Consider the following 11,294-nt stretch of genomic DNA (forward strand, 5'->3'; position numbering starts at 1 on the left):
GGCTTAATAAAAGCTGTAAGTCTAACAACCTGTTTCATCATGCCCGGTGGGAAAGACCCATTCCTTTGTAGTTCTGCTAAAATTTCTGCATGATGGATGGCTTGTAATAATTTAAAATACTGCTTAGTCAATTTAGGGTCGAAAGAGGTTTTGAGGGTGTCTAGGCTTAAGGTGGGTGTATTCTCCCCCAAAGTTACAGAATGAGCCAGAGGCCCAAACCTGTTGCTTCTGGGAAGGGTCATCTTCAGCCACCCCAAATAATGACCGCAGTCAGAAATGCTGTCCCAGCTGAGTCTCTACTACACCCTAGGCTGTTTAAAACAAATTATATATAAAGAATCAGAACATAGGGGGAGGGAGGGGAAAAAAGATTAGAAGGAAAAAAAACATTTTCGTAAAAAGACAAGATTTAAAACCAAGTTAAAAGAGGAAAAACATTGTCATAAAACGACAATTTTAAAACCCATAAACAATAAAACATACAAACAATTAAGATTCTGAAGTTCCCATGAGTTTGTCCTATACAAACATCCACTGGTAATGATCCATTTAAACAGAGAAAATTGTCCATGGACTTAAATGTTCTTAGCAATGTTCAAAAGGGTAAAAAAAAATCTCTTTCACCTTAGGGCATTTAAGTTCTTGGAGCTTCCTTTCAAGTGAAGTTGCAGTCCAAGAGGCCTTCATGTGCTAGATTCCATAGTACTGTCGTTGTATAGCTTGTTAGAAAGAAACATCTGTCAAGGGAACTTTCAGAAGTTAAAACAAACAAAAAACAGGGACCTGACGTTTCAGCATCATAGCTTTCTTCAGAGGTAATGATTAGTTACCAACACCTGTACTGATATGGGGAATTGAGGGGGGTGGATCCCTTCTTGCTGAGACATATGTATGGCTTAGTCCTCCGTCCATCCCCCATTCTCCTCCCATCAATCGTCCCAATTTGGGTAGGTGTTTAATCAGTGTGACCTACTAGACCAACAATTTTAAAACAATTAACATACTAGAACATTAAACATACTAAAAAGTCTAGTCAAAGAGTCTTTTTAGAAACCAAATAATGTATAATATGCCAGGCGTTAGGCTAGGTTAGGTGAAATGAGAAACAGACAATCTGGTGTGCACTGGCACAGGCAACCACTTTAAAGTAAATGGTGAGACTTGTGTATTATATACTTTAAATGACTAGAAAAACCATATAAAAAAAAAAAAGGGGACCAAAATGAAACATTAAAAATAAGGCTTAAGTTAGGCCAGAAATTCTATGCTTAAGAAAAAGGCCAAATGCCAAACTCAGAGCAGTCGTCTCGGATTAGAAATAAATATAGGGCTGTAGAGATTTAGAAATAGATGTAGAGAGTGTAGAAATTCAAACTAGATATGAAAGTGTAGGGACACAAAGCCAGAACTAAAACTTAGGCTGGAAATTTGAAAACCATAGGTCAAGGTTAAGTTCAAATTCGGATTATCATAAGGGTTAGAATTAAAACACAAGTCAGGGTTGAGTCAAAAATCAGATATCAGAATCTAAGGGTTTAAGGTTAGGGTTGGGTAGGTTAGGGTTAGGGTTAGGGCCAGGGTTAGGGTTAGAATTAGGGTTGGTTCAAACGGGTTAAGGTTAGGGTTAAATTCAATAAATAAGATTAGGCATTAGGGATAGGGTTAGGGGTTAGGGTTAGGGGTTAGAGGTTAGGGTTAGAGGTTAGGGTTAGGTTAGAGGTTAGGGTTAGAGGTTAGGGTTAGGGTTAGGGTTAGGGTTAGGGTTAGAGGTTAGGGTTCTAGGGTTAGGTTGTTAGAGTCAGGGAAAACCGGAGGGGTTAGGTTAAGGAGGTTGCACTCCATTAGGGTCCATGTTAAGGTTAGGCGCGGCCGGCCAGGGTTGTAGGCCCCAGGGTTACCCTGTCGGATCCTTTTTTTAGCTCCAGATTAACCCGTTGGTTGGGTTAAAGGACTGTCAGTCTGTAGGTTAGGGTTAGGGTTAGGTTTAGAATGGTTAGGGTTAGGGTTAGGGTTAGGGTTAGAATCATGTTAGGGTTAGGGGTTAGGGTTAGGGGTTAGGGTTAGGGTTAGGGTTAGGGTTAGGGTTAGGGTTAGAGGTTAGGGTTAGGGGGGTTAGTTTTAGGGGGTTAGGGGGGTTTAGGGTTAGAGGGTTAGGGGGGGAGGGTTAGAGGTTAGGGTTAGGGGTTAGGAGGGTTAGGAGGGTTAGGGGGGTTAGGGGGGTTAGGAGGGTTAGGGTTAGGGTGTTAGGGGTTAGGGTTAGGGGGGGGGTTAGGTTTCTAGTTTTGAGTCGGTTGATCCACTTCCATCTCTGACACGTGGAAGCCGGGGGGGGGAAGGGAGGGGGTTGCACTCCACATCATATCACAGACAGTGGGTCGGAGGGTTAGGGTTAGGGTTGTCCAGGCTTAAGTTGTAGGGTAGGTTAGGGCCCCTTGTAGATTAACCCGTTGGTTGGGTTAAAGGACTGTCAGTCTGTAGGGTTAGGGTTAGGTTTTAGAATGGTTAGGTTAGGGTTAGGGTTAGGGTAAGATATGTTTTTTAGGACTTAGGGTTAAGGTTAGGGTTAAGTTTAGGTATGGGTTAGGGTTAGGGTTAGGGTAGGGTTAGGGTTGGGGTTAGGTTAGAGGGTTAGGTTTAAGGGGGTTAGGGTTAGGGGTTAGGGTTAGGGTTAGGGAAGGGGGTTAGGGTTAGGGTTAGGTGTTAGGGTCCTAGGGTTAGGGGGTTAAGGGGTTAGGGTTAGGGGTTAGGGGTTAGGGTTAGGGGGGTTAGGGTTAGGGGTTAGGGTTAGGGTTAGGGTTAGGGTTAGGGGTTAGGGTTAGTTCCGTCCGTTGGGGTTAGGGTTAGGGTTAAAAAATATTTAGAGGGTTATGGGGTTGGCTTAGGGTTAGGGTTAGGGGTTAGGGTTAGGGTGTCTAGTTTTGAGTCGGTTGATCCACTTCCATTTGACACGTGGAAGCCGAGGGGGAAGGGAGGGTGTGCACTCCACACATATGCTTATGTCCGGGTGGGTCCGGGTTGGGGTTAGGGTTGTAGGCCCCATGGTTGCCCAAATTGTAGATTAACCCGTTTATTAGGGTTAGGGTTAAATTAGGGTTTCAGGGTTAGGGTTTAGGGTTAGGGTTAGGGGTTAGGGTTAAGGTTAGGTTAGGAATTAGGGTTAGGGTTAGGGTTAGGGTTAGGGTTAGGGTTAGGGTTAGGGTTAGGGTTAGGGTTAGGGTTAGGGTTAGGGTTAGGGTTAGGGTTAGGGGTTAGGGTTAGGGTTAGGGTTAGGGTTAGGGTTAGGGTTAGGGTTAGGGTTAGGGTTAGGGTTAGGGTTAGGGTTAGGGTTAGGGTTAGGGTTAGGGTTAGGGTTAGGGTTAGGGTTAGGGTTAGGTTGTCTAGTTTTGAGTCGGTTGATCCACTTCCATCTCTGACACGTGGAAGCCGAAGGGGGGAAGGGAGGGGTGTGCACTCCACACATATGCGCGCGGTCCGGGTGGGTCCGGGCGCGGCCGGCCAAGGTTGTAGGCCCCATGGTTGCCCACTTGTAGATTAACCCGTTGGTTGGGTTAAAAGGCTGTCTGTCAGTAGGTTTTAGGGTTAGGTATAGTTTTTAGAGTGGTTAAGGTTAGGTTTAAGGTTAGGGTAAGGAATAGTTTTTTTAAAGGTTAGGTTTAGGTAAGGTTTTTAGAGTGGTTAAGGTTAGGGTTAGGTTTAGGTTTAGGTATAGTTTTTCAGAATGGTTAAGGTTTAGGTTAAGGTAGGTCTGTCAACTCAACTTAGGATCAGGCAAAACCCTTGAGTTGCGTACCTTATGCAGGTCCGGTCCTCGGTTGGTTGCCATGTGTCCATGTCGAGTGGTATGGTCATGATGTCTAGGTCCGCTATGTCAACGGAAGTGGAAAGCATAGTGCAACCTAGGAGTTTACTCTCTGTCGGATCCTTCTTTTTTAGCTCCACGTTGTCTATGTATTTACTTCAGTGTTCGTCAGTCTTTGGTCCTGGATGTTTTCAATCATGTTGTGTAATTCAGGGGTTATTCCCTTCCAGGATCCTAACTCTGAATCAGCCCATGTCTAGTCGAATCCAGCTGGTCTGTATGGGTATACTCGGCGTAGGATCAGGCAAAACCGTCGAGTTGCGTACCTTATGCAGGTCCGGGCCTCAGTTGGTTGCCATGTGTCCCTGTCAAGTGGTCAGTCTTTAAACTACCAGTGGTTTGAGCAGACAAAAACCCAGAAGGCGAGCCCTCTATACGGTTGTCATGCATCCGCCCTTGGAGTTTCGTCCTGTGTTTCGGTAGGTGTATGGAGGGTTTAGAAACCGGCAAACCTTCTCTGGCTTACGTATAAAACGTCCGGCAGTAGTAGAAGTTAATTGGGTGTTTCCATCCCCACCATCTCAGTCGTAGGTAATTCAGTGGTTTTGGGTAATAGTGACCAGTGGAGTTACTCCCTTCCAGGATCGTAATGTTTCCAAAGGTATATCATCCCTAGACAGTGAATTTTTTCTAGTCCAGGTAAAAAAAAAGGTGGATCGGTTGTCCAGGCTAAGTACGGCAGGGTAAGGGATCCCCCCATGGGAAATTATTCCGAGGGATCCAATTCTCCGCCAGACATTATCTGGGCACCCCAGGGATTACACGGCCGACGCGAGTCCTCCAGCCGCAGCGCCATACCCGAAAGCCCCACTTTTCGAGGACTTAACTGCCCCAACCCGCTAGGATCACCCACGCGCTACTGAACATACTGCCAATCCAATTCTAAACTGGGGTAGATAGTCGTCCAGCGCGTTACGTGAGTCTCCCGAGTGTAATGGGGTTGGGAGGGTTGAGCCGATTGGTCTGCCAACAGAACCCGAGAGGTCCCGAAGGAGTCCGGTCTATCCATATCCTCCTGTCTTCTTGCTTGGTGTATGGAAGGGCGTAATTGCTTAGGATCGTATCGCTGCGGGGGAGTCGCCAAGGTCGGGGTCCCCAGAGTAGTTGGAGAAAAAGGTTCTCGTCCGTTGGGGGTGCTGGTGGGTGTCTCCAAAAAATATTTTTAGAGGGATGGTAGGTTGGTGAGGGTTTTTTGTTTGAATTTGGTCTATTTGTGTACTATTTTATTGTTTCTATCCGTAAAGGGTCCATGGTCATGGTAACTCTTACTTCCAGAAACAAAAAAGAAAAATTATATAAATATAAATATTTAATATAATTTTTTTTTTTTTTTTTTTTTATTTTTTTTTTTAATTTTTTTTTTATTTTTTTTTTTTTTTTATATAATGTGTAAGTAAAAGTAACTAAAGCTAAATATTTTTTTGAGAGTCCGTGGTCATGGTAACTCTATGGTTCTATTTGAAAAACTATTTTTTGTGGTCTTGATGACCCCCTAACTTTTGTATGGGATATGGGGTGTGTAAGGTGCAGGTGCAGTGTCTGTCCGGACGTTCCTCCGCTGTACTGAGAGTCTCAGTGGTGGTCCAGCCGTAGTGGTGGGGGCCTGATGTTCCATTCAGTATCTTTATTCCTGTGTTTTCGGTCCTGCTCTTGACGCGTTGATCCAATGATGCTGGGTTGGTGAGGGTATTGCTTTTTAGCTAGGTGTGTTGTTGGGCCGAATGTCGTGGATGAGTCCAGTCCTTGGGGTATCTGTAGGTGGACTTTGTAGCGGAGCTGGGTTCTATTAGTGGATGGTTTGGGAGGGTATGGGACAGGAAGGAAAGTACAGAGGTCACCTCAACACTCTGTCTCTGCTTCGTGCCGTCCAGAAGGAGTCCGTTCCTATGTCAGCCTTGTGATGGTGTGACAGGGTCTCTGGGTCCCCTGGTATGGTGGGGGTAGGCTGTTTTCTTTGAAGGGTTTATTTGTCTTTGGTTCTTAGTTGATCTTGGGTTGGTGAGATCAGGTTGTCCTGTGTGGTTGGAGTAGGTGGGAGCCTGTAGTGCCATTAGTTGAAGCCTGAACAGGGGTCTCTGTGTGAGGTGAAGTCGGCGTACCAATGATGAGACTGGGCTGCCGGTCAACGCTTTTTATCTGCTGGCCCTTCTGTGCGTTTCTTCTTTCAGTTGTTATGGGAGGTTTGGTGTCTAGAGGGTCCAGGAGTACCACGGTGTGGGATTAGCTGTGGGTCTAGTTTTCAACTGGGGGATTCAGCCTGTGGTTCTATCCAGCAATCCCATGTTTAGATGGTGTTGACTGGGAAGAGAGTATGGAGGTAGGTAGTAACAGAGTTATAACCTGTTCCTACTGATTAACATTCCATACCACCCAGGTCTGGGTATGGGATGGAGATGAAAGTGCAGAGGTCACTTCAACACTCTGCCTCTGCTCCGTTTCCTTAATCCCCCTGGTCAGGGTGTGATGTGGAGGGTTTGCGTCGTCCGAAAGGAGTCCGTTCCTATGTCAGTCTTATAAGGATAGGACAGGGTCTCTGGGTCCCCTGGTATGGTGGGGTAAGCTGTTTTCTTTGAGGGGTTTCTTCGTCTTTGGTTCTTAGTTGATCTTGGGTTGGTGAGATCGGGTTGTCCTTTGTGGTTGGAGTAGGTGGGAGCCTGTAGTGCCGTTAGTTGAAGCCTGAACAGGGGTCTCTGTGTGAGGTGAAGTCGGCGTTCCAATGATGAGACTGGGCTGCCGGTCAACGCTTTTTATCTGTTGGTCCTTCTGTGCGTTTCTTCTTCCAGTTGTTATGGGAGGTTTGGTGTCTAGAGGGTCCAGGAGTCACACGGTGTGGGATAGGCTGTGGGTCTAGTGGTCAACTGGGGGATTCAGCCTGTGGTTCTATCCAGCAATCCATGTTTAGATGGGGTTGACTGGGAAGAGAGTATGGAGGTAGGTAGTAACAGAGTTTTAACCTGTTCCTGCTGATTAACATTCCATACCACCCAGGTCTGGGTATGGGATGGAGATGAAAATGCAGAGGCCACCTTAACACTCTGCCTCTGCTCCGTTCCCTCAATCACCCTGGTCAGGGTATGATGTGGGGAAGGTTAGGAGGGTTTGTGTTTCCCAAAAGGAGCCCTTCCCTATGTCAATCTTATGAGGATATGACCGGGTCTCTGGGTCCTCTGGTATGGTGGGGGTAAGCTGTGCGACGATCCTATGATGAGACTAGGTTGCCGGTCGAAACTCTTATTCGGCCGGACCCTCTGTGCGTCTCTTTCAAAAAATGTAGAGGGTCTATGAAGATAACTATGCCCCGTCGAAATTGTTTGGGCTTGTATTGTGATGAAGTAGGGGGTCTGAGTAGCCATCAGAGTGCCCAGGGTCATCGCTGTCCTGTAGATCTTCCGTGTGTGTGTCCCTGTGTAAAACTGAAAGTAAGGAGAGAGAAAAGTACAAAGGAAATTGAGTAGCCAAAGGAGATACCCCCGAAGTCCGTGTGGAACCTGCCTTCCTTACAGCATCACAACGGATCTAGGGGCAGCCCAGCCACGACGCGTTTCTGCCTTACTCGGCTTCATCAGGTGGCAGGGAGGAGAGAAGAAAAGTGCAGAAAAAAGTGCACTTGGTCGTAGTACGGTAAAAGGCCGTATTTTGGACCAGAAAAAAATAGGGTGTGTGTGTGGGTATATGTGTAGTTGAGGCTCGATGGTCTGGAGGTCTATGAAGGTCTGTTGAAGAAAAAATGCCAAAAAGGGCGTTGATTCTCTGGAGGATGGGTTCTGTGATGTGGGGGTACCTAGATTTTAGGGGAGAAATCGCAAGGATTTAAAAAAAAAAAAAAACGGCTCGGAGTGGTCCAGATTCGGGGTGTAGCATGAAGCTATTCAGGGGCCTTTTGTTCAAAAAGGAGTAGAGGGATATTCGTGGGGAGTGTGGAGTACCAGCTGGCGGCTTGGTCCAGGTGAGGTGTATCCATGGTGTAGCATGGAGCTGGGGTCTGGTCTTTCAGTTGGAGTAGTCATCTTGGGTGCAGTTCTTTGGTAGAGGTCCAGCTTGTATCTTCTCCAGGTGAAGTGTCTTCAAGAGGTGTTCAGGTAGAATGGTACTGATGCTGAGGGATGTTCCTCTTTTATAGGAATTGAGGGGGTGTGGTTTTGCCAGGTCTCGAATCCTATTGGTGCATGAGGTGTGCATGCGGTGTTCACGTGAGAGACACGACCGTGGCTTGTCCAATGAGATCGCTTGGCTTTTGGGGAGAGGCGTCTAGTAGTCTGTTATGTGATGGGAAGGCCTCCGTCGTTGATTCCTATGGGGAATTGTATAGGAGAAGTAGACACTTTGCTTTTGGGGTGCTGTTTGGGTTGTGGGTGTCCGAGGGGTACCAGGTGAATTTTAAGTAAGACTAGAAGTCCTGGGGGTCAAGAGGAGCCATACGTGGAGTTCCTGTGATGTGTAGAAGTATGATAGATCCTCCTGTGAAAAGTGTGTGTTTGACCCCTGTGTCTCCATTGACTTGTGTGTTAACGTTGGGAGCGGTCTGCTCTGGTAGGAGGTTTGGGGTTGGAAATACCCAAAGGTGAGGTTCTGTGGGTCCAGGAGAGGTAGAGGGTAGAGTGGACATCTGTGGGTTCCTGTAGAATTTTTAGTTGGGGTTCTGGGTGACCCATAGGTCCGGTTATAGGTCTTTGAATGTGGTTGAGTTCTTTTTTCCTCCGATTTTTGTCGAGTCACGTTTACTCATATGTAGTAAGGTGCGATGTGCAGGGAGAAGTAGTAGTTGTGTTTTTTGGTCTTTTTGTGGTGTTAGAGGGCTTGAACCTTGTTTCTTTGTTGAAGGATAGTTGCAGGTAGGGTTACTAGGGGTGTTCCTTATTTCTCGGGTCGAGAATGGTGCTGTTTTTATCTTTTCTAGTTGGCGCTTGTTAGCGGAGTTTTAGCTTTGGTCGCGTTCCTGTCCACTTGGGTTCCCGGATATGCGGTAGATTTGGCTGTTTTGGGGTGTTCAAGTCCACTTGGATTATGGGATGTACGGATCCGAAAAAACTTTTTTATGCTGTTTCCATTGATGTGTGTCCTCCGGAGTAGATGCAACCTGTCCTGTGAGGGATACTTTACCTGGGGGGGGGTCCGGTGTTGAATATTGATGTTTACTCCTGTGAGAGGGTTTTTGATCCAGATGGATGATTTTAGGTGGTTCCTTTTGGTTGTCCCATGTATGTACCTGTGATGTACAGTTGACAGGCATTCCTGGTTCAGGCTTGTAGTGTGGGTGGGTCTCCTATGGGTGGGGGTCTTACCTGAGTTTTTGGTTTGTTTGTGTATGGTGCAGAGGTGTGAGTGGGGTGGACCTATTTTATAATTTTGTTTCTTTTTGCTCCTAGGTTGGAAATACGGTCGTCAGGGTTTCTGTGGGAGGGTATGAGTCTGTTTCCACTGTATCAGGGTGGTGATGTCTTGTTCTTTGGTGAAAAAAATGGGGGTTGCCTCTTAGTTGAAAAAAATAGAGGTGATGTATATCTGAAGGTCAGGGGCTGGTTGTAGAGTTCTTGGTCTTTTGATGAAAAAAAAATCTTGGTTTTGATGGTGTAGAAGGCTTGGGGTAGGTGGTTCTTGAGTTCTTCATCGTTCTAGTTGTATCTCAGGAGAAAAGGTGTGTGTTGGTGGAGGTCTCAGGAGTGATGTCCTTCAGAGATTGGTAGAGTTATTTTAGGTTGTATTAAATCTAATGATTATTTTTAACCTGTTCACCATCAAACCATTTCCCAAAGGAGTATACTGGGCGTAAAATCAACACCCCTAGAAAAAGCCTGATTTGAGATGATCCCGGGTAATTTAAAGGGATAAAAATTCCTTGGCTTGCTGCGTCCAGATCCCCGTCAGGCAATGCAGCGGTGACTGGCTAGTGTTTGGTTGTCTAGTTTTGAGTCGGTTGATCCACTTCCATCTCTGACACGTGGAAGCCGAAGGGGGAAGGGAGGGTGTGCACTCCACACATATGCGCGCGGTCCGGGTGGGTCCCGGGTTAGGGTTAGGGTTAAGGGTTAGGTTAGGGTTGCCCAGTTAGGGTTAACCCGTTGGTTGGGTTAAAAGGCTGTCTGTCAGTAGGTTTTAGGGTTAGGGTTAGTTTTAGAGTGGTTAGGTTAGGTTTAAGGTTAGGGTTAGGAATAGTTAGGGGTTTAGGTTAGGGTTAGGGTTAGGGGTTAGGGTTAGGGTTAGGGGTTAGGGTTAGGGTTAGGGTTAGGGTTAGGGTTAGGGTTTAGGGTTAGGGTTAGGGTTAGGGTTAGGGTTAGGGTTAGGGTTAGGGTTAGGGTTAGTTAGGGTTAGGGGTTAGGGTTAGGGTTAGGGTTAGGGTTAGGGTTAGGGTTAGGGTTAGGGTTAGGTTAGGGTTAGGGTTAGGGTTAGGGTTAGGGTTAGGGTTAGGGGTTAGGGTTAGGGTTGGGGTTAGGGTTAGGGTTAGGGTTAGGGTTAGGGTTAGGGTTAGGGTTAGGGGTTAGGGTTAGGGTTAAAAAGGGTTAAAAAAATTAAAAATTAGGTTAAAATTAAAATTAAAATTAAAATTAAAATTAAAATTAAAATTAAAATTAAAATTAAAATTAAAAAAAAATTAAAATTAAAATTAAAATTAAAAAATTAAAATTAAAATTAAAATTAAAATTAAAATTAAAATTAAAATTAAAATTAAAATTAAAATTAAAATTAAAATTAAAATTAAAATTAAAATTAAAATTAAAATAAAATTAAAATTAAAATTAAAAAAATTAAAATTAAAATTAAAATTAAAATTAAAATTAAAATTAAAATTAAAATTAAAATTAAAATTAAAATTAAAATTAAAATTAAAATTAAAATTAAAATTAAAATTAAAATTAAAATTAAAATTAAAAAAATTAAAATTAAAATTAAAATTAAAATTAAAATTAAAATTAAAATTAAAATTAAAATTAAAATTAAAATTAAAATTAAAATTAAAAAAATTAAAATTAAAATTAAAATTAAAATTAAAATTAAAATTAAAATTAAAATTAAAATTAAAATTAAAATTAAAATTAAAATTAAAAATTAAAATTAAAATTAAAATTAAAATTAAAATTAAAATTAAAATTAAAATTAAAATTAAAATTAAAAAAATTAAAATTAAAATTAAAATTAAAATTAAAATTAAAATTAAAATTAAAATTAAAATTAAAATTAAAATTAAAATTAAAATTAAAAAAATTAAAATTAAAAATTAAAATTAAAATTAAAATTAAAATTAAAAAAATTAAAAATTAAAATTAAAAAAATTAAAATTAAAATTAAAATTAAAATTAAATTAAAATTAAAATTAAAATTAAAATTAAAATTAAAATTAAAATTAAAATTAAAATTAAAATTAAAAAAATTAAAATTAAAATTAAAATTAAAATTAAAATTAAAATTAAAATTAAAATTAAAATTAAAATTAAAATTA

This window comes from Oncorhynchus masou, chromosome 28 (assembly GCF_036934945.1).
Source record: "Oncorhynchus masou masou isolate Uvic2021 chromosome 28, UVic_Omas_1.1, whole genome shotgun sequence".
In the NCBI taxonomy this organism is placed as follows: Eukaryota; Metazoa; Chordata; class Actinopteri; order Salmoniformes; family Salmonidae; genus Oncorhynchus; species Oncorhynchus masou.